Source organism: Aulostomus chinensis, chromosome 21, assembly GCF_037954235.1.
Source record: "Aulostomus chinensis isolate RoL2024-O1b breed Wild chromosome 21, RoL_Achi_v1.0, whole genome shotgun sequence".
Classification (NCBI taxonomy): domain Eukaryota; kingdom Metazoa; phylum Chordata; class Actinopteri; order Syngnathiformes; family Aulostomidae; genus Aulostomus; species Aulostomus chinensis.
This window is the reverse complement of record NC_141340.1, coordinates 2,731,855-2,758,031: the sequence shown is the minus strand read 5'-3', so window position 1 is coordinate 2,758,031 and position 26,177 is coordinate 2,731,855. Positions and strand designations below refer to the sequence as shown.

At 44.6% G+C, this 26,177-nt stretch overlaps 1 long non-coding RNA gene across 1 annotated transcript in view; it reads left to right on the top strand.

The window, feature by feature from the left end:
• The window catches only part of LOC147241353 (uncharacterized), a 202,116-nt gene that overhangs the window by 71,703 nt on the left and 104,236 nt on the right, over window positions 1–26,177 (top strand). The window contains exon 5 of the long non-coding RNA XR_015110882.1: window positions 13,274–13,468. This is a non-coding gene — a long non-coding RNA (uncharacterized LOC147241353). The remainder of the gene's footprint in view (window positions 1–13,273; window positions 13,469–26,177) is intronic.

Genomic DNA, 26,177 nt, shown 5'->3' with positions numbered 1-26,177 from the left:
TTTTCATTTGGGGCCATTCTTTACCTGCCTGTGGAAGCCGTGAGGGAGATGCGCTGCAGATAAATTGAATGTGAACTGACTGGAAGAGCAGACCAACAAAGGGGATGGGTTAACTCAAACACTAGACAGGAGTGAAATAGCATGAAAGAAAAAAAAATGACAGAATGCATCAGCTATTTGTTGAAGTTATTTCCGAGGATGTCCCAGTTATTTGCTTAGTCATGTTTTATTTCAGTGCCATGATTAATGCATTTAATTTCACAAAGATGTTTGTGGGAACATATTAAAGTTGGAAAATACAGCTCACACTTGATGATTTCCTGTATCAAAATGTCCACAGTCATTTATTGTTATTATCTTTCATGCGGCTCAGCAGAAATGAAGGAGCTGGAGGAAGTAGACGCGGTGGTGTAAACCATTTTCAGTGCTGCTTTTGGGGTTTTTTTCCATTATGGAAAGTACCTGGTACCTCATTTAGATGTGAGTGAGTTGAGCTGATAGTAAAGGTGATGCAAGAGTTCTACTGGCCAGGCAGTTGTCGCCATTAGCAACATCGTGGCTGCTGCAACGCTTGGTATTTTATTTACTGGGGTTTTTGACTCAACTGCAACCCACATGCAGCACAGACCAGCCCACCATGGACAAACTCAGACCTGGCGTCTGTGCTCAGAGCTCTGGCAAGAGGCAGATGCCACTGCTGCCGGGCCAAGCAGTTCATCCACCGGCCAGAAGGAGAGCTTTGCCTCGCTGCTGGGAGAATCCTCGCGGAGTCCGTCAGCGATTGCAGAACCAGACCAGAAGCTTACCACCCACTTTCTGGGAGTCGGTACCAACTGTACCCTGCTGGAAGCCCAATGGACAGACTTGAGATTTATTTAGAGAGGAGTCTGGACTGGAGGCATTACATGAATCACTCCTGTATGAGGCCGTCGTGATGACCTCAGCAGGAGAGCTGAGCGTATCTGCTCAGTGAGATTCTTCCGTTTGTGTCGTGTTGTTTTGTTACTGAAACCTAACTCAAATACGTAAAACAAACAGTCTTTATTGGACTTTGGACTGCAAACGCAAGCAGCAGACTGTGATGGTAGTGATATTCCCATAACAGACGACCAACCATCCGACTCCAAACGTGTCTTTCCCGGAACACATCCACCAGGCGGTCCCAGGCCAGACCTTCCCCCTAAGGGAGACGCCAGCCACGAGCCAAAGGAAACCCATTTTTGTGGCTTGTATACAGAGAACCTGATCGTTTATCCAATCCAGAACATGCTTCAGATAGGATTTATAAAGTTTTCCTTGGCACGTCTGGCTATCTTTGTGGCACCTCTGGACATTTATTCGAGGCGAATGAGACCAGGCTCCCATCACAAGCCATAACTGCACTTTCCAAGGAAAAACAACTTAAAAACACATTCAACCATGAGCAGCTGCCCCATAAGGATTACCCTTCTTAAACCTCCCACCTGCATAATTTCGGTGAGCATTTGTTTGTATCAAACATCAGTTGGCTTGAGATTGAAAGCTGCTTTTTTTTTTGTTTTTGGTTGAATTTCATCAAGTATCGTGCTCCGAACCGTGCCTGGATGGACCTTTTCCCTGAACTTCAACTCTTCGCTCATGGCAACAACACAAACAGGCTGGATCCGTTTCCTGGTTCGGCTGTTTGGAGGAGGGTTTGACGCGTGTCATACATCCGCTATATTTGGCGTCTCACAAGTCTCTATTCGGGATCCTGTAAGCGTTCTCCTCCTGGAGCGGCTCTGGCTTTCAGTCAGAAGATATATTGTTTTCTTTTAGTGTTCTTAGGTTTGACAGCTTTATCCTTAAATATCGACATTCAGTGTCAATTGTTGAGACTCTTTTAGTTAGTTGTTGTTGTTTTTTTTTTTGCAATGACGTGAGGCGTGCATTCATTCAGGCTCAAATCTAAAGTAGCAAACTGCAGCACAGACAGACACTGATATGCGACCATAACAGAATGAGCAAGAGTGTCGTTTTTAGCTGCTGCAACACTAACAGCTGCCATTATGTAGGTCCTTGAGATACAGGAGCAGTGATTCAGATTGTTTTGCTCAGTGCTAACAAATGGGCTGTCACACATAATGATGCAGAATAAAACATGGCCCCATTGACACCAGAGCCAGGGACATAGACAGACCTACGCAGTGGAGCGTCTCAAACAAAGGGCGAGCCCTCCATCCAGCCTTATGCTTCTGACTGGATTGCTGAGCTAACGCCTTCAGCTTTTCTCTCTTACCCAAATCAAATTTTGCAGGAGTGCAGGTAGAGATTAGTTATTACCTAAAGGACACCATGACATTGCAAGTTGGCGGTTTTGAAGCTTGAACCTGTGACCATCTGGTTACTGAGCAATGTCAGGAAACACAAGGCCAACACGCCTGCTGTTTGGTAATGAGTGTCCAGCGGTATTGGACTGATATAACACTGTTATGACCAACGTGTTTCTTTGGCGACATTGAATCAACAAATCAGGCTTCAAAGTTGGCCGGAGGCCGGAAAAATAACCCGACGACTTTGCAACAGAAAGAGGACTCAAGATCCAACACAAATCATCTCCAACGCAATAACAAGTGTGTGTTCCCAGCTGCTTGCAGATCTAATCGCAGCTGCTGGTTGTTGACGTGGTTGCTATTTAGTACGAAGTGTTACTTCCAGGGACGTCACAGCTGAAGGTTGCAGTTGAGGTGATTCTCCCCTGAACAAAGCTTGCGTGGTTGGGAGGTCTTGTTGGCTGTTTTTTAGTGTGCAACAGCGGTGCAGTGCGTGGCTGTAAATACGAGTGTGAGAGGTTGTAAGAGATAACAACGGGCAGTGCAATGACTGAGCAATAAAACTCACCCCACACAACTTTATGCATTACTTTGTCAAACAGCTTTGCTTACCTGTACACCTTTTTGGAGAGAATCAGCAGTCCTCCCCTGCATGGGTCCCTGGACCAAGACTATGGGAGGTTATTGAAGACAGCGCAGTTTCCCTTTTGCCTCTTTAAGGGTTATTTTCTGTGCAGCATCATTTTATAAATTCCACAGATGGGCATAGATGGAATGCCTCGCATTTATTTTTGAGTCATTGATTAAAATACAGCGTGCACAGTCCAGCAGCAGACTGATCTTTGAAGATTCCCCGTGTGGGTGGCAGGCTGATCATTTCCTTTTAGCCTCGGAGGGGGCTGATATTTCTGTAAGATGTATGTCATGTTGATAAGAGTGTGGCAGGTATGGAGGACATGAATAATCCATGAAGCAAGATGTATATTCTCCTGCTTGAAGTTGAGAAGCCATTATTCAACTTCACTTGTTTTGTCACAGACCTGCTGATTTATTTTTTAAAGGAATACAGAAGATGTCGAGAGGAAACGTGCCTTCCCTCAGTCGTAATTCAGCCAGCATTATCCGTTTGTTAGCCAACACCTGGCACGCACACATTTCAGAAATGTGGAAGACCTTGGCGGGGGGGGGGGGGGGGGGGGGTGCAACGGTTCAACCAATCCAAACCAATTTTTAGAGCGTAATTGTTAAAACACACACGCACCAGATTATTCACTCGAGAAGACGACCAGGCGTATGGCGTTCTTCTCAAGCCGTGTCAGAGTGGCGGGACAAGGGAGGCGGGATGACACGTGGGATTAAAAGCAACTTCAGAAAAGCAAAAGAAAATGGAGAGGTGGACATCGTAATTTGCTTTCAAGTGTGAGTTTAAAATCGAGTCGCCACTCAGTTTTCACGTAAACGGCAAAATCTGGTTGGATGATTGGAATGGGATTTTACCAATGTAGCATTTACGGATTAAAAGGCGGGACGTGCCGCTATTTTGGGTTTGAGGAGTGCCTCCACGATATGTGTGCAGTTTATTGGGAGCGGACTCGCCATTGTTTACGGCCAAATTCACGCTCCTTTCACACTGCAGGATCAGAAGTCACAACATCTAACAAGTTTGAGTTTTACGAACCAAAACGCGGAAGACTTTAAAAAGGAGAGTCCTTTGTGAGGTTTTGTGGGCGGTTTGTTGGGTTCAAGTGCCCCTCTGTTGTTCAGCCATCATATAATGTGGTTTATTTTTTTTTTCCCATTGAAAACTGCTCAAAAGAAAAGCTGCCCTCAGGAAAACAGAAGCTTGTAAAGTTTAGACTCGTTCACTCGAGAGAATCAGACGGGCTGATCATCTGCTCCGGGCAGGTGACCGCAACCCCTCATCAAACCCATTCTGCATCCAGATGAAGTACAAACACACTCTGCTCTTATTTAACCTTCATTCAACTGAAGTGCTGCAGTACCACATGACCACTAGGGCCAAATATTCCCTCAACACCGCAGAACAGAACAGGAAGGAGTACTTCTACTAACCTTTTGCTATTAAAACTTTCACTGTCCAGACTCCTAGTCATTTTTCATTCTTTGCACGCGGTCGTATCATATAGAAACGTGCCATTCCGCTGACCTTTCTCATTGTGCCGTGTAAGTTTATCATTAGTATTAGTATGCTCCTTGTTTTGGCCTCTGGTGAATATAAGATAAATTGGAGATTTATGAGTGGAGTGCATGCCAGTGGTCCCCGCTCGCCAGAGAAAAATGTGTGCGAGACTGAAAACAGCACCCAGCCAGTAGCGCTGGGATAATTTAAAAGCTTTCTCCCTGATTTAATTGAAGCCCAACAAATTCACTGGGGACAGAAACATACTTGTTATTTTTCTGACAATGCTTTACCCACAGACGATGACTGTATATGCTTGGCTTTAAAAGGATAGAGACCTCTATCGTGGTCCACTGATGTGGTTAAAACGATGAAAACATCAATGTGTGTCTAATGTAGCAGTGAAATGGGAGAGGCTGCGTGACCATGATTTATTCGTCTTCTGCAGTCGTGCGGTTGTATGGAGTTGCACACACACACACACACACACACACAAGTGAGGGGGCGAGATACTGTAATAATATGTGATTTCAATGAGAGTTCACCAAAAATAATCACTATGGAGGCTGCAATCATCCAGTCTGACCTGTGCAATCACTAATATTTGCCTTTTCTCTCAACGCCGTTCAAATTTCAACCGAAGAAGCAAACCACATCAGACCAGGTGGAATGTTTCGGCGCTGGATGACGCTGATTAGATTCACATTCTTTCAAGATGAAGGTCTTTGAAGGCAGGAAGTGGGCCGCCTCCGCAGGTATAAATACATAAAAGGTGCAAATATTCCTGAATTCGTCCATCCCTCGTACTTCAGTCAGGATGGACAAAACTTTAGGAACGCCTCTGAATGTAATCTATTACGGTTAAACATAACTCACGCAGTTTCATCCATCGACGTCGCGAACGCAGCGTGATTTCCACGCCTCGTCCTGGTCGTAGTCTTAGCAGGAGGAGTCGTAGTACTGGCTGGAAGAGGCGTCATTTATTCCAGTTCAACTTTGCAGTACACGATAGTAGAGGAAATGACGGTGCGGGCGAAGGCTGCGGTCACTTCCAGCTTCTGTTACGTCCCATATTTAAATACAGCAACGCAGTACTGCTAAGAGGGTGTGAATGGAGTGAAGTTCTGTTGATAAATCATGCAATACTTCTATATTCATTTGCCTCCTAATATTTAAAGATTGTTTTTGCTAAATCTTTTTTTCCCCTCTGAATACGACCGCTATTTTGAGAACTGATATAAAAGATTGACTGCAGTATCATCAGTAGTGTCTAACAATAGCAGCAAGATCGACACCCTTCCCAGTACTACGGTCTTTAATAATGAAGCCCCAGGGCCTGGTTAGAACCTGGCTCTGTTCTGGCTCCGTACTTTAAGCCATGTGTCATCTTCCCTCCCCAGAGTTTGTTTCCTCCAGCTTCTTTTCTTTTCTTTTACCTGCCTCCCTTTTATTTGTTGTCAGAATCATTCACAGCAGCATTCGCTTGAGAAACACAGTCATTTGCATGCAGGAGGCCCGGTGAACAAGTGATGTAGTATTCCTTCGGCTGTAGCTGTCAGGAGTATCTGTCACTGGCAAGACTATTTAAGGAAGAATATTTGTCTAAGGCACTTTTGAAGTGGAGGCCAGGACATTGATAATACGCAGCACCAGGTGGTGACACGTGGGGATCTTGAGCACAAGATTCTGGTCGGGGTTTATTAACGATGGAGTTGTGCTCCGTCGGGGAGTTTGTAGGCTTTTCTCTCTTAGTGGCAGATCTGTACACCATTTTGCTGAGAGCAGCAACTCTGATGTCACATCAAACCATCTCAGAACATTCAAAGAAGAGTCTGCTGGTCCCGGTACTGTCCGGTATGGAAATGAGCCTCTGCCTTGATACCTCAGATGAAATGCTCGGTGTTGCTGGCGAGTGGATTTTTTCCCCCCGGTGATCTGAAGTGTAACCCTGCCTTTCCAGCAGGCCGTTGTGTCTCATCTGTGGAGCTGTAAAATAGCAGCTCAGCAGCGAGCTAGAACAGTGCGACGCTCTTGATGGTTGCAGCTCACATTGTAAGCTCTTTCATTGCCTTCTGTCGCCGCGCCTCCCAGTAGAATAGGAACACCTTCACACAACCAGCGTGGAAGTAAACACACACATAGAGCGCGAGCTGCTCCGGGAGAGATGAAGAACTCCACGCAGAATTCTCTCTTGAGGAAAATATGTGTTTGACCTTTGATGTCATGAATGGAGCTCTCAAGTCTTTTATTGGTTTTCCTGTGATGAGTGTTTGTTGTAAAAATGGTTCACTGGAGTAAAACAGATGAGCAGCGCTATCTCAGAAATGGAAATAAATCATTTAAAAAGACGTTGAATGGCAACTTGGTTCAATGAAGGCAATGTGCAAAGTGTGTCTGTGCACTTGTGAAATTAACTCAACATAAAAAAAGACTAAAGTACATGTAAAATATCCTCAGAAATCTGAGGCCGCGCAAAATGTACAGTTGCTCTGTTTCTCTTCTTTCCAGAAGACATGACGCAGCTTCTGTTTGTCCCCGCGAAAATGATTCTACATCTGTGTCTTACTGTCAGTACATGAGACACGCTCACTCCTACTATACTGCACTCGCTCAGTCCAAGGCTACTCTGATGCTACCAGTACTTGAAGTATCTGGAGGGTATTTTCTTAATTTCTGCTCAACCTTTTCATCATTAAACCTGTTGAACACCTGGTACCCGATCCATGCTGGAACTTGGTTGGCAGCTGTGTTTTATAGTAAATATATTCCTGCAGTTCCAACCCTGCTAATGTGGGGGGGGGGGGTCCACGAAGTCCCGCCTCCACTGAGGTCATTAAAATTAGATTTGTACATGTTAAAGAATATTGTCATAAAATTAACTTGACAGTTTATTTTAGATCAAACAACTGCATGTGGATCTAGTATTGTAATTCATACTACGTGTAACTCGGGAGCACTACAGCGTTTACCTCCGGCGAGGCAGTGTGACATCATAACATCTTTCCTCTGGCTCAAGTCCAAACGTTAATCGACAGATTCATATCATTCATCACCAGACGTCAACAAAGTCCATCCTTGAGTGTCTTCGTAATCCAGTGGAGGTTGTAGTATTTGTATTGACCGTGTACCTTAATTGCGGTACATATAAAAATACATTTTTAGGAAACACTGGAAACTATGACAATATTTGCTCGCGTTATCGGTGATGCAGCCTCTGTCGTGCAGTAATGGTGAATAATTCAACAACAGAACAAAACCAGGGAGAGTTGCTCTACTACGGAGAACTGCAGTTTTCTCAGTACTGAGTTCTACTCGATTCTCTCCAGCTGGATGCTTCATTTTGACTCTGTTTTCCATTTGCTGGTTTTATTTCAGCTGTGTTACTCCTAACAAATCCTCTCTGGACAGCATCCATTGTTTGACATTGCAATGCTCAGCTTGACAACAGCCTGTGTCCCCAGCGACCTTCAGCTCCAGAGTCCACAGCATCTCATTCCCTCTGACCCTCGTTGCCATTCAGGCTGTAATTGTCACTTGCTCAAGGCTTTTAAAACCATCAAAAGCTCCTCAGTGGTGGGTGCATGACAGTATATCTCGGCTCTCATCAGAGCACTGGGCTGCCAGAGAAACTGCCCTCCAAGAGCTAATCCAGCCCCCCGAGGTGGTGTTCCAACCAAACTAATTATTCTGTGCAACCACACCAGCTGGAATACAGCCGCTGCAGCTGGAAAGTACACGTTTGGAGCGAAACCTTACAGTGGGATCCTGATCGCTGACCTTCCTCCCGTAGAAACTCACCGTTTCTCTTTCCTCTCAGGCCTGGTGGAGTTCCTGGGTTGGCAGACTTGTGTGGTCGACGCTTCTTTCACATTCCTATGATTCCTTACAAAACGCAAGAGCGCGTGTGTGATGCCCGTTCATGTCCAGCGATGCCGGCGAGTGTTTGCTTTTTTGTTTTGTTTTTTACAAAAAAAGGAAAAAATTCTCTGTGGGGGGGGAAAAAAAATAATATTTTAAGACAGTTGAGACAAGGCTGATCTTCAGGCTACACGACAAATACGATCATACACAGTAACAGCTGCAACGTCTCATTTCGACAGCCAGAACAAACGCTTGCTAAAAATGTCACGTTTTGTTGGTAGAAAAATAACAAAAATCTCTCTGATAAAACACCAGCTTTACTTGCTACAGCGATGATGATAGAACGATGGATGGAGCTGCCATGTCACCAGGTTCCTCAGCAGAAAAAAACGGCAGCAAATGTCCCCGCCAGCTTGTTGTAAACGCCGGTGTTGTCACCAGAGGGACGGTTGTAAATGTCCCGGCCCCCCGCTACAAAACACACCGTTGTAGTCACCAGAAGGACAGACGTAAATGTCCCCTGACGCTAAAAAAGCAATAACTCTGGTCGCCAGAGCAATGGCTGCAAATATCCAGACGTCTTAGTAAAAACGCCCGGTTTTGCTTCTTGCTAAAAACACCACTCTACCACCAGAATAATGTCCCGGTGTCTCGTGGAACAAAAAAAAAAACGCCTGGTTTTGACGGCAGAACAAAGGAGGTAGAGGTCTCGATCTCTCCGCCTCAGCTTGCATGGAGGTTGAAGAAGGTTATTTTGAGTGAAAGAGGACAGCCCAACTGTAAAATAAGGACCTACAAACAGCGCGACCGCGGACATCCTTCAGCCCTGCAGCCTGGACCATCCTTGGGCCAACAAATATATCAAGGAGTTTCCAGTTTGTGTTATACTCTCAGAGGAAATAGGCTCCCTGGGGCTCCGAGGCCTTTTCTTGATCCTGTGGTGATACCAAGGATTTACGGGGACTCTAGTGATTAGCCAGAGGGGAAATGGGAAAACTGGGCAATCACTGCCAGCAGTCTCACATCAGAGAAATATGGACACACACACACTAACACACACACGCACACACAGTTGTTTGTGTGTCTGTGAATACGCCCCCACACACGGGCACACATCAAAACCAAGTCAATAATAGACATTCTTATTGTAATGCAAAATATGTTTCTGCCACTGATGAGAACTTCTAAAGGTTATATAAACTGCTGTTTTGCCACTTTGTTTTTGTAAACTCAGCATATGAATATGCATCCTTTCGCAACCTTGGAAATCAGCATATCTCCACATATCATATCTCATTGATATTGAAAATGGCTGTACGAATCCCATTAGTCCTGACTAGCCTTGAAGATGAAACACATGATTCCCAAACATGAGCTCTCTCTCTCCCTCCCTCTCTCTCTCTTCCTCCCTCCCCACATTCTCCGCGAAGGGTTGGGAAAAAAAAAAAAAAAGTCTTCCATCTCAGGGAGACTTTGGCCAGGTTTAATCTGAGTCTGACTCCAGGTAGGCAACGAACTGCCTTCATTTGCTACAAATTCTGGACTTTTTTTCAAGGTAGAAAACACAGCCGAGCTGCATTCAGCCACAATTTCAAGGACGTGTTCGCAGAGACTCTGCACCTCCGAGACCTCCCTTTCATGAGTGGCTCCAAGGAGGTCATCTGATCACCGCTTTTGTGAAAACTTACAGTACAGATAGAATTTGATGGAATTTAGTGTAATTTTACAAGAGGAGAATCGTAAGCCTTTGGAGGGGATGTAGATCTGGTGGACCGTTGAGTCCATGTAAACCCCTCACGTGTCCACATCCTCCCAGCTCCCAGAGATGGTCTGGATGGACTCCTGGATCTGGAAGACCTTTTTTTTGTTGTTGTTGTTGTTTGGAGGAAAACTTGTGAGCAGATTTTAATGACACAAATGTGAAAGCTGCATATCCACGTAGCCTCCCCTGATGCTCCCGGCCAAAAAAGAAAAAAACCTTCAAAACACCAAATGACTGAGTATGAATGTCCAAGTGATTCTGAGCGGAATTTACACAAAGCGCACACAGGTGACAGGCTGCCTGTCTGTCGTTTAGAAATGTTTTTTGGCAAACAGCCTTGAGGCAAAAATGTTCTATTGTTGTATTACATATTTCGCTACAACACGGCGAACTCACTGCTGAGTAACGCCTGCGCCGCCCGAGCCTCGGCGTGATGAAATGCAGCAGACTTGTGTGGCTTTGTTAATGAAGCGGGCCTCAATAATGGAGGCCAATCTGCTCTCGGTTCGTCACATTTTGGACGAATTAGACGATCTGAGAGGAGAGACGCTAGAAGAGGATGAGAGGAAAAAATGAGTAGAATTAAAAGGACTGGTATGAAAGATGAGCAGGTGTATCTAAGGGCAAAGGGGGGGGGGGGATCAGCCTAATTAAGCCACAACAAATTGTTATTTCTCTAATGATTCAATTTAACTGCCGAAAACCTGACAGGACAGATTAAAGAGAGCTTGGACTTTGAGCGACTTGGAATCAGAACGTCCCAACAGCCCCGATGATTCATCCTGACAAGAGCTGCTTCGCTCCAAACAATTACTGGTGTGATCACGACCGCTCGGCTTCCCCCCGCTGAGCCGCACCAGCACACGGGGCTCAAAGTTGATGTGTGCTTTTGGAAACTTGTGTGTGTGTGTGTGAGAGTGCGTGTGAGAGAGAACATGTATGCTAAATAAAGCAAAGCAGAATCTGGCTTTTGCACTCTGCAATTTTGATGATTATGGACCCGTCTGGGAGCCGGGATGCTGAAGTGCCGCTTCACTCAGCATGAACAACTTCCCCGGCTGCCTACATGCTTCGCCATCCATGTTTGGTATGTGTTGTACATGCTGCCTCTTATTTTTCTATATTTCACGTTTGATTTTTTTTTTTTTTTTTTTTTTAACTTCTGCTAAAATTGATTGGATGTGGAAACTTTTCCATCAGCAGCCACTGGAACATACCGTTTGTTCAGCTACAAAGCAAAGTTGTAAGAGCACAACCTGAAAAGAGGTGAGAGTGTTGCATCATTCCTAACATCGTTTCACATCATTCTTAACAGTTTCCCAGCGACTTGCAACCAATTAGGCTTATCTGCTCTGTAACTGAGCGAACAATAGTAACACTGATGGGAGCAAAAAGCGCGAGAGATACAAGCATCATCAACAGTTTTATCAAGGTCCCGTCCCTGAGATGGATGATGGCAGTCGTTTTGCCCTCCTATAATTAGCACCATATGAGGAGGTGAGAACTCTGGAGTCCCCAAAACACTCTTAACTGAACCTTTAATGTGCTCAGATGGAGAAGTGACTCAGCTGTTGCTGTGCCAGCATAAGAAAAGAAAAAAATGAAAACGGATCTGGGGTCCAAAAAAACAACAGAAGTCATTACGGAAAATTATGGCGCTCCAGAGTGGCTATGGAGGGAGTGAGAGAGAGAGAAAGATAGGCAGAATGTATAAGTTGTCCCCATGCATCGATTCATTTGTGGCCATGAAGTACAACTTGCTCCCTTTAAGTTAAATCTCAGGTCCACAAATGCATGAAATCTTGGGAAGAAGTTCTAAGTTGTTGCCACTAATTCGTCAAAGCACAGGAGCAAGTTCTCTAACGATCTTGTTGCAACAATCCCATCAAATTTTGGGGAGAAGGTACATGATATGTCTCGGCCATGAAGGAACCATATTTTTGGAGTCATTCTCAGCCGTGACATCTTGGGTTCAGATTCAGTTCAGTAAAAGAATGAAGCAAACAACAAAAATGTGACTACAACTCATCTGAGTTTGAATCAGAAGATTCAAGCTGAATCAAAATCAGCTGCCTGAAGAATCTGAAGCGACGCATGGGTTTTCAGCCCCGAACCACTGAGGTCATGTTCATGGACCTGTTAGCTCCGCCCCGCTCTCGGTGTCTTTCCCAGCCAATCAGCTTCTTTCCTGCTCACCTGTTCTCTCGCTCCGTGTGCTGAGACGCAAGCTCATCCGTCTTTGTTCTCTGGGCAATCCTTGACATTCCGTTTCCATTCTCTTCCCCCTGACGTGCTGTTCGCCAGCCGGCTTGAGCGTCACCTGGGTCCATTGTCATGTAGCCGAAACACAACACTCACACACTGCAGGGTACAGAGTGTGCAGTTTGTGTGTTCAGACTCTTGACAAATACCTCAGAACAGTCCTCCAACCACTTATTGTGCTAAAAGGGGTGGTGGTGGGGGGGGGGGGGGTGTGGGGGGACCTCATTGAAATCAGGGACCAGTGGTGAATTGCCAGGTTGACTAGACTGGAAAACAGTGAGAAGAAAGAATTCCTGGGAAATGACCTCACATCCTGCCTGAACAACCTCGGTGCAGCACAAAGGCAGTCGGCAAACTAACAAGAAATGCCTAACTTTGCTCTTTTTATATCTGGCTCCTATTAATAAAAATAAGTAATGCAAAAAAGATAATCCAGACTTGCTGACAACCCTTAGGACTCACTTAGCAATCCTCCTTCGCAACAACCCACCAAACAGCTCATCCATGGTTTGCAAATTTAGATTTAAACGGTTCAAACTGTGTTGAGTTTATTTAACACCACTGGCATTGTGTCATAATTGGTGTTGGTTCCAGGTTCTGAAAAACATAACTCTGGTTTTTTCATGTTTTAAAAATTCTTTCCTTTTAGTTTCGCAAACAAAGGCGACATATCTGCCAGGACGTCCGTGCTAGCAGGTCTGCCTCCCACGCTCTGGTCATGGGTTTGAGGCCAGTATGAGGCTGTCCAAACTGCTACACTCCTTTTTTTCTCGTTGGAAAATGGATTATTTTAACACAGATCTGATTAGGTTAAAGTACAACGAAGGTGTACTGACACTTCATTGGAAACATCCAGTTTTGTTGCCAGAAACTTGACTGCTAACCCCTGACGTCTCGCTCCCCCTGAGTCCTCATTTCTTGGGTTATACAGAAGTTATATTGTACCCATTTCCACAGGTGTAACGATGAACGGTGTAAGACAACAGCCTGTCCGTTAGCTTGCAAGGCTAACGTCGAGTGAGAAGTGGACCGCCGTAAAGGCTCAAACGAGTGGCCTCACGCTGGAAAAGAAACCAAGTGGAACAGTTGTGAAGATAATAAACTGGAAGTCAGGCCAACAACGCAGGCAGCATGGCGTCCAAGGATGTACAGGTCAGCAAAAAAATGTTTAATAGTTATTTAGCAGTCTTTACTCCCCAAAGGTCACCCCTTAAGAATTCACACAGCAATTAACCTTTGCAATGGACACACATTTGGGTTCATTAACATTTCCAGTTCAGACCCAAAAAAAGAGAGCACATTTTCTGCTGTCACACTCTCCAACATTGAATTTAAGCGAGTACAATACCTGATCAGCCATGAAATTGAGCACTTACCAGGTCTCAGTGGTGACAGAGCAAAATCAAGGTGGAATTTATGTGGCATCCGGAGAATCTTATTGTGTGGTTGGAATGAAATATTCATGGCCCAAACACATTGGCTTTCTGAGTGGGGGCTGCTTGCAGGGAGTTTGACCACGTCGGATCTTTTGTGTTAGCAGTGCTTTGATGTATCAGTGAATGTGTAATTGGTTGCTTGTCCTTGCAAAAGAGAGAACTCTCGAGGTCCATTTGAGGGGGAAATGAATAATAAAGCATCCAGGATGTAGTTATTACATACTATTGTATAAATATGTGATATTGTTATTGGTTAAACAGAAGAATAAATGATCCTTTACATGGAAATCATTGGCTTCCACACAGCAATCATGCGTCGAATTCTAATCAATCCAGACCCATCTAGAATTGACCATTTGCACTTTTAACTGAAAATTACAATCTCAGTGGGGAACCAATTCTGGCTTTGGCACCATTTCATTTCTCTTTCCACTGTTCTCAGCAGGTCTCCAATATAAATCTAATGAAGAGTTGGAACAGTCGTCCTGTCAGAGTATGTCAGCTGGGTGGTTCTCAGAATATGCAATAGTGCTTGTTTCCAATAGTCTGCTGCTGCACTTTTGCCATCCGGGTAAATGAAAACCCTCTGTTGGCAAAGTCACGCTGACCTCCATCTATCACTTTAGCCGGTGACTATGTTTACATAGATGGCAATAATTAAACTATTGACCTTCCATCCATCCGTCCATTTTCTATACCGCTTATCCATTAAGGGTCATGGGAGGCTGCAGCCTATCCCAGCTGACATTGGGTGAGAGGCGGGGTTCACCCTGGAGGAGTCGCCAGTCCGTCGCAGGGCCATCAGGAGCAGTTAGGGGCTCAGTATCTTGCTCAAGGATACTTGGACATGGTCACCTGGGGAAGAGGGGATTTGCGTGACGGCCACTCTACCTTAGAGCCATGCCGTCCCCCCCTAAAACGATTGACATTTCTTTCTAAATAAGACGATATTTCAGAGGAGGTGTTTCTTATGGAATGCTCCTGTTCACATGCTACCAAGCAAAGTCAGACTCACGACCAGAAGTTTTGCATGCACGGTTGCAGTCATTCAACCGAACCACTGTCATTGTCCCAGTAAGCAAGAACAGGAAAGAATACTGTACTTACCCTGGAATTTAGAGTGGTGGTATGCCACCTTACTGCTAGTCACGTTTTCTTGGGGGGTCACAATTTACAAGTTAGCAACGCTGGGATTCCTGGACAGTCGGGGGCTGATTGAAACATGTATGTGATGGAGGGACAGCGTGAGAAGCACGATTTCAGTTGGACTTGACGTGTTTACATGTAAAGTGGAAGTCCAGTTTTTGTGAGACAACACTATACAACTTAGTCAGAGTGTTTTCTCAATATATATTGGAATATTGCCAGCCCATATACACTTGTGTTACTCTCCCCCGTGACAAAGGCTTCACTTCTGTAGCAAACACAGATATTTTGGTGTCGAATCCATACCACATGTACTTGTTTTTCTATGGTACTGAAAATGCCAACGGTCCTGGGGATGAAATTATTGAACATTAATCGCAACAATGAGAATAGTTGCAGCAGGTGCAGCAAAACTTCATCACGAGCCATGGGGCCTTTGTGTAAAGTTTCAGCTATCTGTCAGCAAAGCCAGGCTCCCAAGTGTTGCTCGTGCCACCAGCCTAAAGTGAAGTGATAGCCCCAGTGCCAGCAACAAGGCCGGAGCAACTCAGCACAACTATAAAACATAATTTATCATTTTAAATGAAGGTAAAAAATAACATTTAGACCACCATTAAAGCCCAACAGAGCCCCAGCATCACCCAAAGGAAGGATTTGTTCTCTTCTGTGCAGCAGTTGCTGGGGCATATTTTAGAACATACAATAATACAAAAGAATGACAAGCACTCAAAAGAAACAACCTTTAGGCTCAGTGGGTTAAGGATAAATGTCTTTTTTATTGGTGCCAACTTTCCGTCCGGGGGTGTATGCACAATCAGAGACTCATCTCACATCCTGAAACAAGAGTTTTCTCTACTCATTAGCCAGCATATTGAGAAAGACTGCAGGGCCACCCTCTGCTCAGTCCTCTGGGACAGGATATAGTAATGGCTCTCTCCCTCCCGCTCTACCTTCCTGGGTGAGAACGCCGTGTGATCCACCAGCAGCTAAACCTGCGTGGATGCAGCCTCACTGTACGGATGGCCAAATATTCTGTTGTGGGTAGAGAAATGAGTCTTTCCTCTGGAGACAGTATTCATAACATCAGAGATGAGGATGTAGACGAGCCTCCGCTAGAGTGAACAGCGAGGCCAACTGTTAACGTAACACCATTTGTGTTAACCAAACTAGTGGTGACACATCGCCTCCCATGTGTCCCTCGATTCCACAGAGTACAGCTGCATCATGTTCTGGTTCTGGCAGGCTTTGTCCTGTCCTCAGCACATCTTCAGTGGGTGCTTTTGTGTGCTTCTCCCAGGGTTGGTAAACCCTCCTAACCATGGTGAAACTCCTGTGAACATCCAGCCTGGTGCCAGCAGCAGTCACACTGATATAGAGTACTTGCGCAAGGGTGTGTTTATTTTGAAAATTCAATGGATGCCGTACCTGTGTGGGGCTTCCTGCCCAGTGCCAGCGCCAGCGCCTCCCTGCAGCTTGAAGTATTTCTAGCGGAGCAGAACGAAGAGATGCTTCTGGGACGCTCCTGAAATGCGCTCAGGCGCGTCGGGTGTAATCAGTTGTTTGGAGTGACTGCGATCGACCATCATCGCAGCTGGAACACTGCGCAGCTGGCCCTGGTGGAATCACGCCACGAGGCATTCATCTAACACTTTGTTGGGTGATATTATTCATAAAAACTCCCAGACTACACTCTGCATCTTGATAGCAGACATGATTGTGGTCTCAAAGCAAAGCTATGGCATTCAGTAAATTTTACTGTTTATTGTCAGTTGAAGGATTTTATACATTATTATTATAAAATATTCTGTAAAGAACTACAATCTTTTGAAAATATTATCATCCCCGGAGGCTGATGAGAGGGTAAAATCGCTCTTCTAGTCTTCAACTTCACGTCGGCCCCAATCACAATGGCTCTTGAGAAGCTGCGTGAAATCACTGCACACTGTCAGGAAAGTAGTTCCGACTTAGTCTTTGATTGTGAAAACTGCAATATATCACAATCATTATTTAGTACATTACTGGATTCATAAGATTATCTTGGATAAAAGTCTATTTTAATTAGTTTTGACTGAGACATGCTAACACTTCCCACCCATCACCATTAACTGTGCTAAGCTAGCTAGCTAGTGTCTGTGGGTCTCAGCTCCCTCATGCAGCACAGATGAGAGACAGGCGTCTGTCTTCTCTGACTCTATGGACAATAAAAGAATTTCTCAAATTGTTGGCGTGTTTCTGTAATAAGAAAACAGAATAGAAATAAGAAAATAGAATAGAAAAATGAAACTTTTTTTGTCTTTCTTTCCCTGTTTTGTACCAAAAAGATACCAAACCAGGACTCCAAAAAGGAATTTGTACCGCCCCCACCACCCGGTACGTGCAGGATTATGAGCACATCATTGTTATTTTGACCCTGCAGTTTTTGTGAGCTTCTCCAGTAGAGGCGGCGTGTCTGTAATCTAACTAATGACCGAGGTGGGATTGAACAGGCGGTGATGTTTCTCACACGCTGGTCTCACTGGCCGTGACACCCCATCAGCCGAGGTGTGGAGTTGAGATTCAAGCTTGTGTGGTCATGACTCAAACACTGCACCACCATCACTATGGCAACCCCCTTTGAAAGACTGCCAGCATCACTTCGACTCATTAGCACATTGTAAAGGTGGTATATTGTTTCCCAGCCACAGCTGTTTTGACCACCATTCAATATCCATCATTAAGAGTGAATCAGGTGTAAGATGTATGAATGTGATTATCCGTGTGCTGCCGCCGAGGGAGACGGGTATTAGCCAGTGTGAACTTAGGCCACTCTTTGATCCACACAGACACATTGCTGCTCTGCATAAATATCAGGAGTGTAAAACATATTGCCGGCTAAAAACAAAAGGTCACTGAGAGCGATGCCCTGTCATCGTTTAATCACTGATGAGGAACGTGAACTTGTGAAGGTTTGTTTTTATAACAGGTGGTACAGGAGAGATGGCCAACAATAGCATGGTAGCCATGTTGGAGAGTGCCGGTTGCGTGAGCAATTCCAAACACCTTTTTTTTATTATTATTTTGAACGTTTTGAGGACATTAACAGTCTTCTGAAGGATGAGCAGTGACATGTGCTTGTTTGCATCGACGATGCCGATGGATGGCGAGAAACGGAGCAAACGTCGCAGAGCAAATGCCTTATCGCCTCCTATGAAAGCTGCACCGAGGCGTGTGAGCCCATAAAGAAGTACCTCAGGGTACAGTCTTAGGATTTACACGGTTTAGTCTTTGCAGCTCTCAGCTAGGCATGTGCTCCTCGCTTTGCCTGCCCGCTTGTCACAAAGTGGCTCGGTGTAAATGACAATGAGGGGAAACCAGTCAGGGGGAAGTTGCTGTTGATGATTTAATTGGAAATCGAACAAACATTTTGCAAAAGAATTACAGAGCGAGACCTACTGCGGAAGTCGTTTCGTGGGCATTTGTGATGCTAAATATAATCGGCCATTTTATAGCCTCTTCTTTCACAGTGTAAGTTTACATTTTGGGCCCTAGTGCATCATGTGACCAACACCAGAGCTGTCATGACAAGGTTTGGCTAGGGTACACCCAGTGAGTGACTTCACGCCCATTGTTACAATGCCTTGCCCGCTGGTCGGAGGTATGACCACGCACTGGTGTTACAGTACTTCATTATTCCTGCATTGTCACAGTACTTAATCCTGTCAGGAGTACCTGCAAAACACACACACACACACACACACACACACATATATATATATATATATATATATATATATATATATATATATATATATACATGTAATGAAAGCTTTGATCGTACATAGCTTGATCTTGATGGAGGAAGTGGGGTTGTAGCAGACACATTTGTATTTGTTTCAGAGGAACATGAAGACCATTAAACAGCCTTCTAGGTATTCAGGGGGCGTATTTCTGTGTTTATAAGGCGTGTGAGCTCTGACATGCTTTTCCATACATACGTGTTTAAGTCACATGCTGGGTTATACGTTCTCATAAAGCTACAAAGGAGCTTCCTCACGAACGCCACAGATCTCTCTCTCTCTGTTGTATCTGTATTGAAAACATCCATCAGGAGTTATTCTGGCTGGAAGAAAAAAAACACCCGTATGAATGCGATCCAGTATCTATAATGCTTTATTTGTTCTATTGATTCTTTTGTTTGAGAGATTCACAATATTGTGTCAGGAATGAATCACTGCAGGGCTTCGTATTGCTGGACGATGCATGTTGAGTCAGTGCACATCCGCCGTGGAAAACCTTGACAAACCCATTGTATTTCCATTAAATTAATGTGGAAAGACAAGTGAGATCCTTTGTGTGTTTCACTTAGTACGGAAGCTTTTGTTAAAACCGCGTTAAGTGGCTGTAGTTTTTTTTTTTTTTGTAAACCACAATGTAGTTTTGTTTACACCGAAAAAATTGTCTAAGGAATGTGTCCTCTTTCACATTTTGTCATCGATTCTAACTGCGAGCGGATTTTTCAATATGTAGCAAAAGCAGATTATACATGGGTCTTTAAATGAATGTTTGCATAAATGTATGAATGGGGGAGTGTATGTGCCGCGCCTGCGTGTGTATCGGTCTGCTCGCCAAGCGCGCGCGCGTGTGTGTGTGTGTGTGTGTGTGTGTGTGTGTGTGTGTGTCCGTGCGCTGTCCTCCTCACTCTGCAATGTATCTCCTCTAATTATGCGTGCAGCAAAGAGATGATGAGACAATTCAATCTTTTGTAGTAATTGATCCTTCCACCTGAGGGCAGTACTTTCTAATCTAAAATCAGATAAATCTCACATCTTCAATTAAACTACATTATTGAATTGGCTTTTCAGGTCAGGCTCACTTTTTAAGTTAGTTTACCTCCTACTGTTTAAAGAGAGAATTCACTAGAGCAGGATTTAAGTCCATGTTTCTCTGCCGGGATGAAATAATCCACACTTCTGCCCTTTGATAAATAATATGTGGAGAATATGCTGGCTGGGCTGAATGCTGATCTAATCTGTGACTGGAGCTGCCGAGGAAGAGGAGGAGGAGGAGGAGGAGGAGGAGGAGGAGGAGGAGGAGGAGGGCTGTTTCACACGCTGCTTGGTATTCTGTCAAAAACCGGACCCTGCCCTGTAGATGCTCAAGCACTATTCATATTTATATTGAGTTACATTAAAGGTACTTTGCCCTCGTGTTTCATTTTTTATTGTAGGAAAGACTGAAGGCGCTTTTTTTTTGCCCGCCGTGATGCAGCAGTGCTCTGCCGTTATATTTTGCTGTTCCCTTTTTATTCTCTCCAGAAACAATTACATTCTCCTTTACACAATTCAATTATTTTCTGTGTTCGGAAACACGGGCCTGGGGCCTCGCTTGTCTCCTCATCTTCATCCACAGACAATCTTTTAGCTGATGACATCCGCAGCACCTATCGCCATCCTGGATAAGAAAAGAGGTCTTTTTTTTTTTCCTAAAGGAAAAACAATCATCTGAATGGCTTATGTTGGAGTGACAATTTAATTTAGTCTGTGGTGTGAAATTTATATCCAACAGTGATATACTGTACAGCCAAACTAAATCTCTGTTTGTCTGAGCGGCTGGAAAATAAGGAAGAATCGAATTGACGTAATTCTTTAAATTTATTTGGCAGCGTCAGTTTCTGTGGGCAGGTCAGAAATTGCTCTGATATTTGAAATATCTCCCAAAATAAAACCTGTCTAAATGCGGCCCTGAGGTTCGGTAATGGTCCTGGGACGAATCTGGGACGTCTCGATCATGCATCCTGTCAAACATGGAGATCAGCTGACCTGGTAAATACATATTTGTTTGATTGTACCTGCACTTGAATTGTCCATCTTAGGATTTTGGATGCTATGGTGTAGGGGCACCGTTGAAGACTTCTACCTGAAGGGCTCATGTTTACCGCCAGTGTTGTTGATAAATGTTGGAACCTTCATGACATCAGGAGCGACTGCTGAGTGGGGATTTTTTGTTGTTTTAAATAAAAATACTGATGAAAATTTAGAAACGTGGATGTTTCCAGCTCAAAGCTGTCACACAACATGGAAAATGAACTCCAACTCCAGAGACTGACAGCAGGGAACGTGGTATTGGTTGACGAGGCATTTTCCAGCACTGCTGTGTTTGATTCCACACGATCATGTATTTTGTACTCAGTTGATTTAACTGGCGTCAGGTGGACTCAGATCAGATCCGATCCGATGCAGAGGATCTCTGGATCTCCCAGAGTCCAGTTGATTAGTTGAGTGTGATTAATATGTTGGTGCCTCCGCGCCGGCCGCGGTCACGACGCTTCCATCTCCTGTTACCATCACACAGTACCCGTGGAATGCTGTGGGACGGTTTTCCAGTGTGGCGCCAATGTCCACTGGGACTCCAGGATGAACTGAGACCACTTTGGTGGTCAAAGGTCACAGTGACCTCAAATCAACAGGATATGGCAGGAACGCCTCCAGGAAATAACCTCAAATGTCGTGCAAAGATCGGCTGGGACTCGGGGGTGAAGTGACACAACCCTGGGGGTCAGAGGTCGCCGTGACAGGGACACACTGGCACTCAAGGCTCATTGTTAGTCCTTGATGTCTTACTAGAGTTTGGTGGTCGTCAGAGTCGGGATGAATCAAAGGCACCGCCGCTCCAGAGCCGATGTGTGAACCGCAGCCGTGGTGATCGATCGACCAACTGATCAAAAACCATAATCAATATAAGATATATTTACTGAGCTCATCTGGTGTGAAACCCTGTTTCTGCTTTTTAAATGTCATTCTGTCATTTCTCAATAATACAAGGAGATATTTTTTAACATCATGAACCGCAAATTGAGACGCTAATTTTATTTTTTTTAAATTTCGTCAGCGAAGGGGAATCAAAAACAACCAACCTTGAGTCTGCCTGACTGGAGATTCTCCAGGAGATGAATAAATAATTGATATTACAAAAGCACAAAAAAAAACAATTCACCAAATACTGAGTTAGGTTTTTGACCTCAGCGACAAAGTAGTTTACTGATAAAACCGATCAAATAAAACTACTGCAGCATTATAAGATGCAGTACTCATAATAGTACTTTTAATCAGCCTGTATAAAGCAGTGAGCATAACGCCTGGATGTTTGGGTGTGCAGGCAGCCATATTGTTGTCTGCACATCTACTTCCCTCCAAGAACTTTAATGAGGCAAAGGCAACAGGGCTGTTTGATCACCCACTAACAGGATTAGTGTTTAATAGAACAAACCTTTTAATAAGTTTGATGATAACAGCTGCAGATTAAACCCAGATATTCTTCTTAAGAAGACATAATCAACTGTAATTCCCACATTGCGCTGCAGCTGAGTGGAGGGAGGGAAGATTAACCCTTTCATTTCCGGCGCTGGAGACCAAACTGCACTCTGGGGAGAATAATTTTAAGTCTACGGATGTTTGTTGGAATGACAAGGTGAGACGATGGCTGCCTCTCAGGTAAAAACGGATCCAGCCAACACGATCACCTGACACACCTCTGTCAGGTACCCGCTTCTGTAGAATCCTGCCGCAGTGACTCAGCAGAAGAGAGATCTGTCACACAGGAACTTCCTCTTTACTTTTTCAAAGACAAACAAAAGCAAAAACACATCCAGATGCTCTTTCAGTCCCACGTTGCCGGGTGGCGTGTTCAGCGTCAGCGCCACGCGTGCTACCAGTGTCCTCTCAGAAACACCGCAGTACAAGTAAACGCCAGGCGTGTACTCAAGTACGGCCAAGGCTACGTGTCGACTGAGGGGCTCACGACAGACATAGGAGTCATCATAAATTCCAAAATGGCGGATTCAAAAACAAGAAGAAAAAGCTAACGGATTCATTTCCAGTGTAGCAACGCACAACAACAGCGATAACAATAGCAATGCTGTGGTTTTCAGGGCACAGTCCAGCAATTCTGCTGCTAGCTTGTTGTTAGCAACTAAGCTAACAACATTCTCTTGTTTGCTCTGTAAAATTGGTGTGTATACATACATACATACATACATACACACATATACTGTATGTATACACACACACAATTTACTCGGTGAATTGCTCTGATTTGTTGTCACTCACTGTTTTGATTGCTGACGTGTGGTTGACTTGGAGCTCTCGGACAAACACGCTTTGTGTTGAACTGAAACGCTTCAGGTGGGACTTTGGCTAAAGATTTTCAACGTCCGAACAAACGTGGCGATGCCCTGAAGATGAGCAGATCTGACTTTTTAATTTGGTGGTATTTGTCAGGCTCGTGTCCTCACCCGCAGCAGTAAAAAGGTAGCCAACTTTATGAACTACAGGTTTGTATAAAACAGTTAAATTGTGACTGTTTGGTTCCGTACTTTTCTGTCAACTCACTGTCTCCCTTGAGTGAACCTCGTTGGCTTCTAGAAGGCGTCCTTCCTCACTAAGGTGATGCTATCGTACATGAATAAAAGAAAAGGATAATGAATGTTTGTTCATCAGAGCTTTTGAACACTCTGGATGAGCAACCTAATTCCTATTCAACGTCCTTGCTCTCATAAAATTCTAATTGGAAATTGTCATCTCTAATTGATACCACAATTAAGGTCTGAGTTAGAGAAGAGAACGAGCTGATAGGAATAATAATCTTAAAGGCAATGCCATTACTTCTATTGTCATTGTAATGGTCATTTGAGGAATGCTGCTCATGATTTACTGAACCCGCAAAGTTCTATTACTGCAGACGGTTGTTGAAGGTATTTGGAGGACATCCACACCATATTCAGTTGTAACATTTAGTTAAAAGCCCAGTCAATAAGCCGTTGGGGCTAGGCCTCCAGTTTGTCACATCCACTAATGGAGCCGATGAGTGCAAAGACGAGACGGCTACGTCTCACTTGGAGCCGTTTCAGCACCAGCCGTTGTGTGAGATTAAGATGCACCGGCTCATCCCTCACGCCACCTGCAGCCGCAGCAGAACTCCCTGAAACTTCATCATGCATGTAGTTTGTGACCTATCAACAGCCGCCGCGTACGCGCCTTGAAGTATCGCTTCGGGTGAACAGCCAAGCCTCGAGCTGCTTCTTGTCTTTTTTTTGTTTGAAAGCGTAAATGTGGAAAACGGTAGATTTACTTAATTTGAATCATCTCTGACACCATGAATCTTCAGCTTTTGTACCTCAGATATTCCAAGTTTTTGTCTCGGTCTCCGCGCAGCAGCAACGTGTCCAGTACTAGCGGCAGTCGTCGGGAGTACCTTGTTCCACTCAAGGTTGAGGTACAGGTACTTTCCTCGGGGACTCGAGTTTTAGGGGCCATTGCACCATAACTCCATTCCATTTACACGTTTAAATACACAACTTCTATCTCTGACACAGTAGTAGTAGTAATCTCAGTGGTAAATACTTCTCTACTTAGTAAAGGTCAACTCATCTTCTCCCGCTGTTTGATGATTGACAGCCATGCGGTTTATTTCATTTGCTCAACCCAGTTGATAGAAACGCGCCGAAGGCACGTTCCTTCTTCTGCAACATGTTTATAGCTCACCGAAAGTTCTCCTGACTTGATTGCTTGATTAAATGGACATGCAGTCAAAGGTCAGAGGTTAAGGTCAAGGTATGATGACGAACTGATCCCAATCCACGCCCCATCTGATCTGACCTGGAAGTATAAATCAGGCGACTGACCCGTGTTTCTAGCGTGTTGGCGCTCTCAGTCTCCTGAGAGTCTCTTCAGCCCTTTCAATTAGCCGAATGAATTCAGGTGTTGCAGGATTGCTGTGTGTTTTTGCGGTTGTTGACCCACTAAACGCTGGTGTTGTGCGACCCTGCTGGGAGGGAAGGCAGCTTAAGTCGAGCTCGTTAGATTACCAAGTCATTTGAGTGTATATTTTAATGAAGAGTTCCAGCAAAAAAATAAAAAGCCCATCTTTGACTCAGTGGCGACTGTAAATAATTTGGTGTTTGCGGTGAAACGGTTGTGTTCCATCCAGAGCTCTCCAGACACTTAGCTGTGACGAGCTTTTCTGTGAATCCTCGGAGAGCACAGGGAGGGTGTACACACGCCCGCCACATAAATTAAAAGCTTATGCAGTTTTAACAAGTACATCGAATAATGACGAGGCTAAAACAGACATCTGGGCCAGATGTTAACACATGAAAACCAAGTAAATTTGTCAGAGGGATAATTCGGCTGGTGAGACTAGCGTTACCAGGGGAGCCCTGCACGGCGTTCTAGTGGATGGCGATGTGCTGTGAATTATTATTATCATAACAAATACAGCTTTCCACCCACTGAGACTTGAGTTATTTTGCCTCTTCATCTTCTCTTCACACACAGACAAAGCTCAGCAGAGCTCAACTGTCAGGGTTGGACTTCTGTTGCCGTTAGAAACCAGCACGGTGCGAGTTCATCTCACATTACTGGAATCGTCAACGTGAAATTGCTCCGTTGGGATTTGCGACTAAAGCGTCTTTAATAGCTTTTTGTCATCAGCATATTGTTTTTTAAAAAAAAGGCTTGAAATGATGATGAAGCAAATTAGTTGTTGTGTTTCATTTGCTATGAACTCGTGACTGGTTCGTCTTGAGAGCGGGGGGGGGGGCAACACGATGGATGGAGGGTGATATCATAAACGCCACGCTGCTCGGTTTTTGGACGTTAAAAACTCCAGGTTGTTGTGTTGCCACGCTGGCGCAGGTGAAAACAATTAGCACCGTGTAGCCTCTTTGTGGTAAAATGAGACTGTACACACGTGCAGCGGATCCACAGCTATTAATAATGATCCGATCCATTCTCCGGCGAGGTAATTCTACTCCTAGGGGAGGGGTCTCTTGTAGGATTACTACTGCTTACTTCATCTCCGGAGTGTTGAGTGATTAAATGGACGGGTGAGCAAATATGGAAATGCGGCGGCCACCTTGGAGCGACTGAGCGCCACTCTTCTGGGAGTTTGTGAAACGCTTCTGCGCCCTCGTTCCTCAAAATGGTGGATGGGAGTCCAACAGTCACCTTCAGCGACGCCTCCCTGTAATTCTGTTGCTGCTGTGGCGTCCAGGTGATACAAAGCCGATACTTGTGTGTAGTACTACTTAGTCACGTGGGCAGAAATACTTCATCCAATGGTGAACTGGACAACCTAGTGTAGTACTTTATGAAGCCGGATTTAAAGATACATTTGTATTTCGTATGTAACTGTAGAAAATATATAAATAATTGAGTATTTGACCCACAACATTGCTAACGATATTCAGGTTATTGAAATCAAGTTTGATGTGATGCATCCGTCCACACGGTTTAAATAACTGA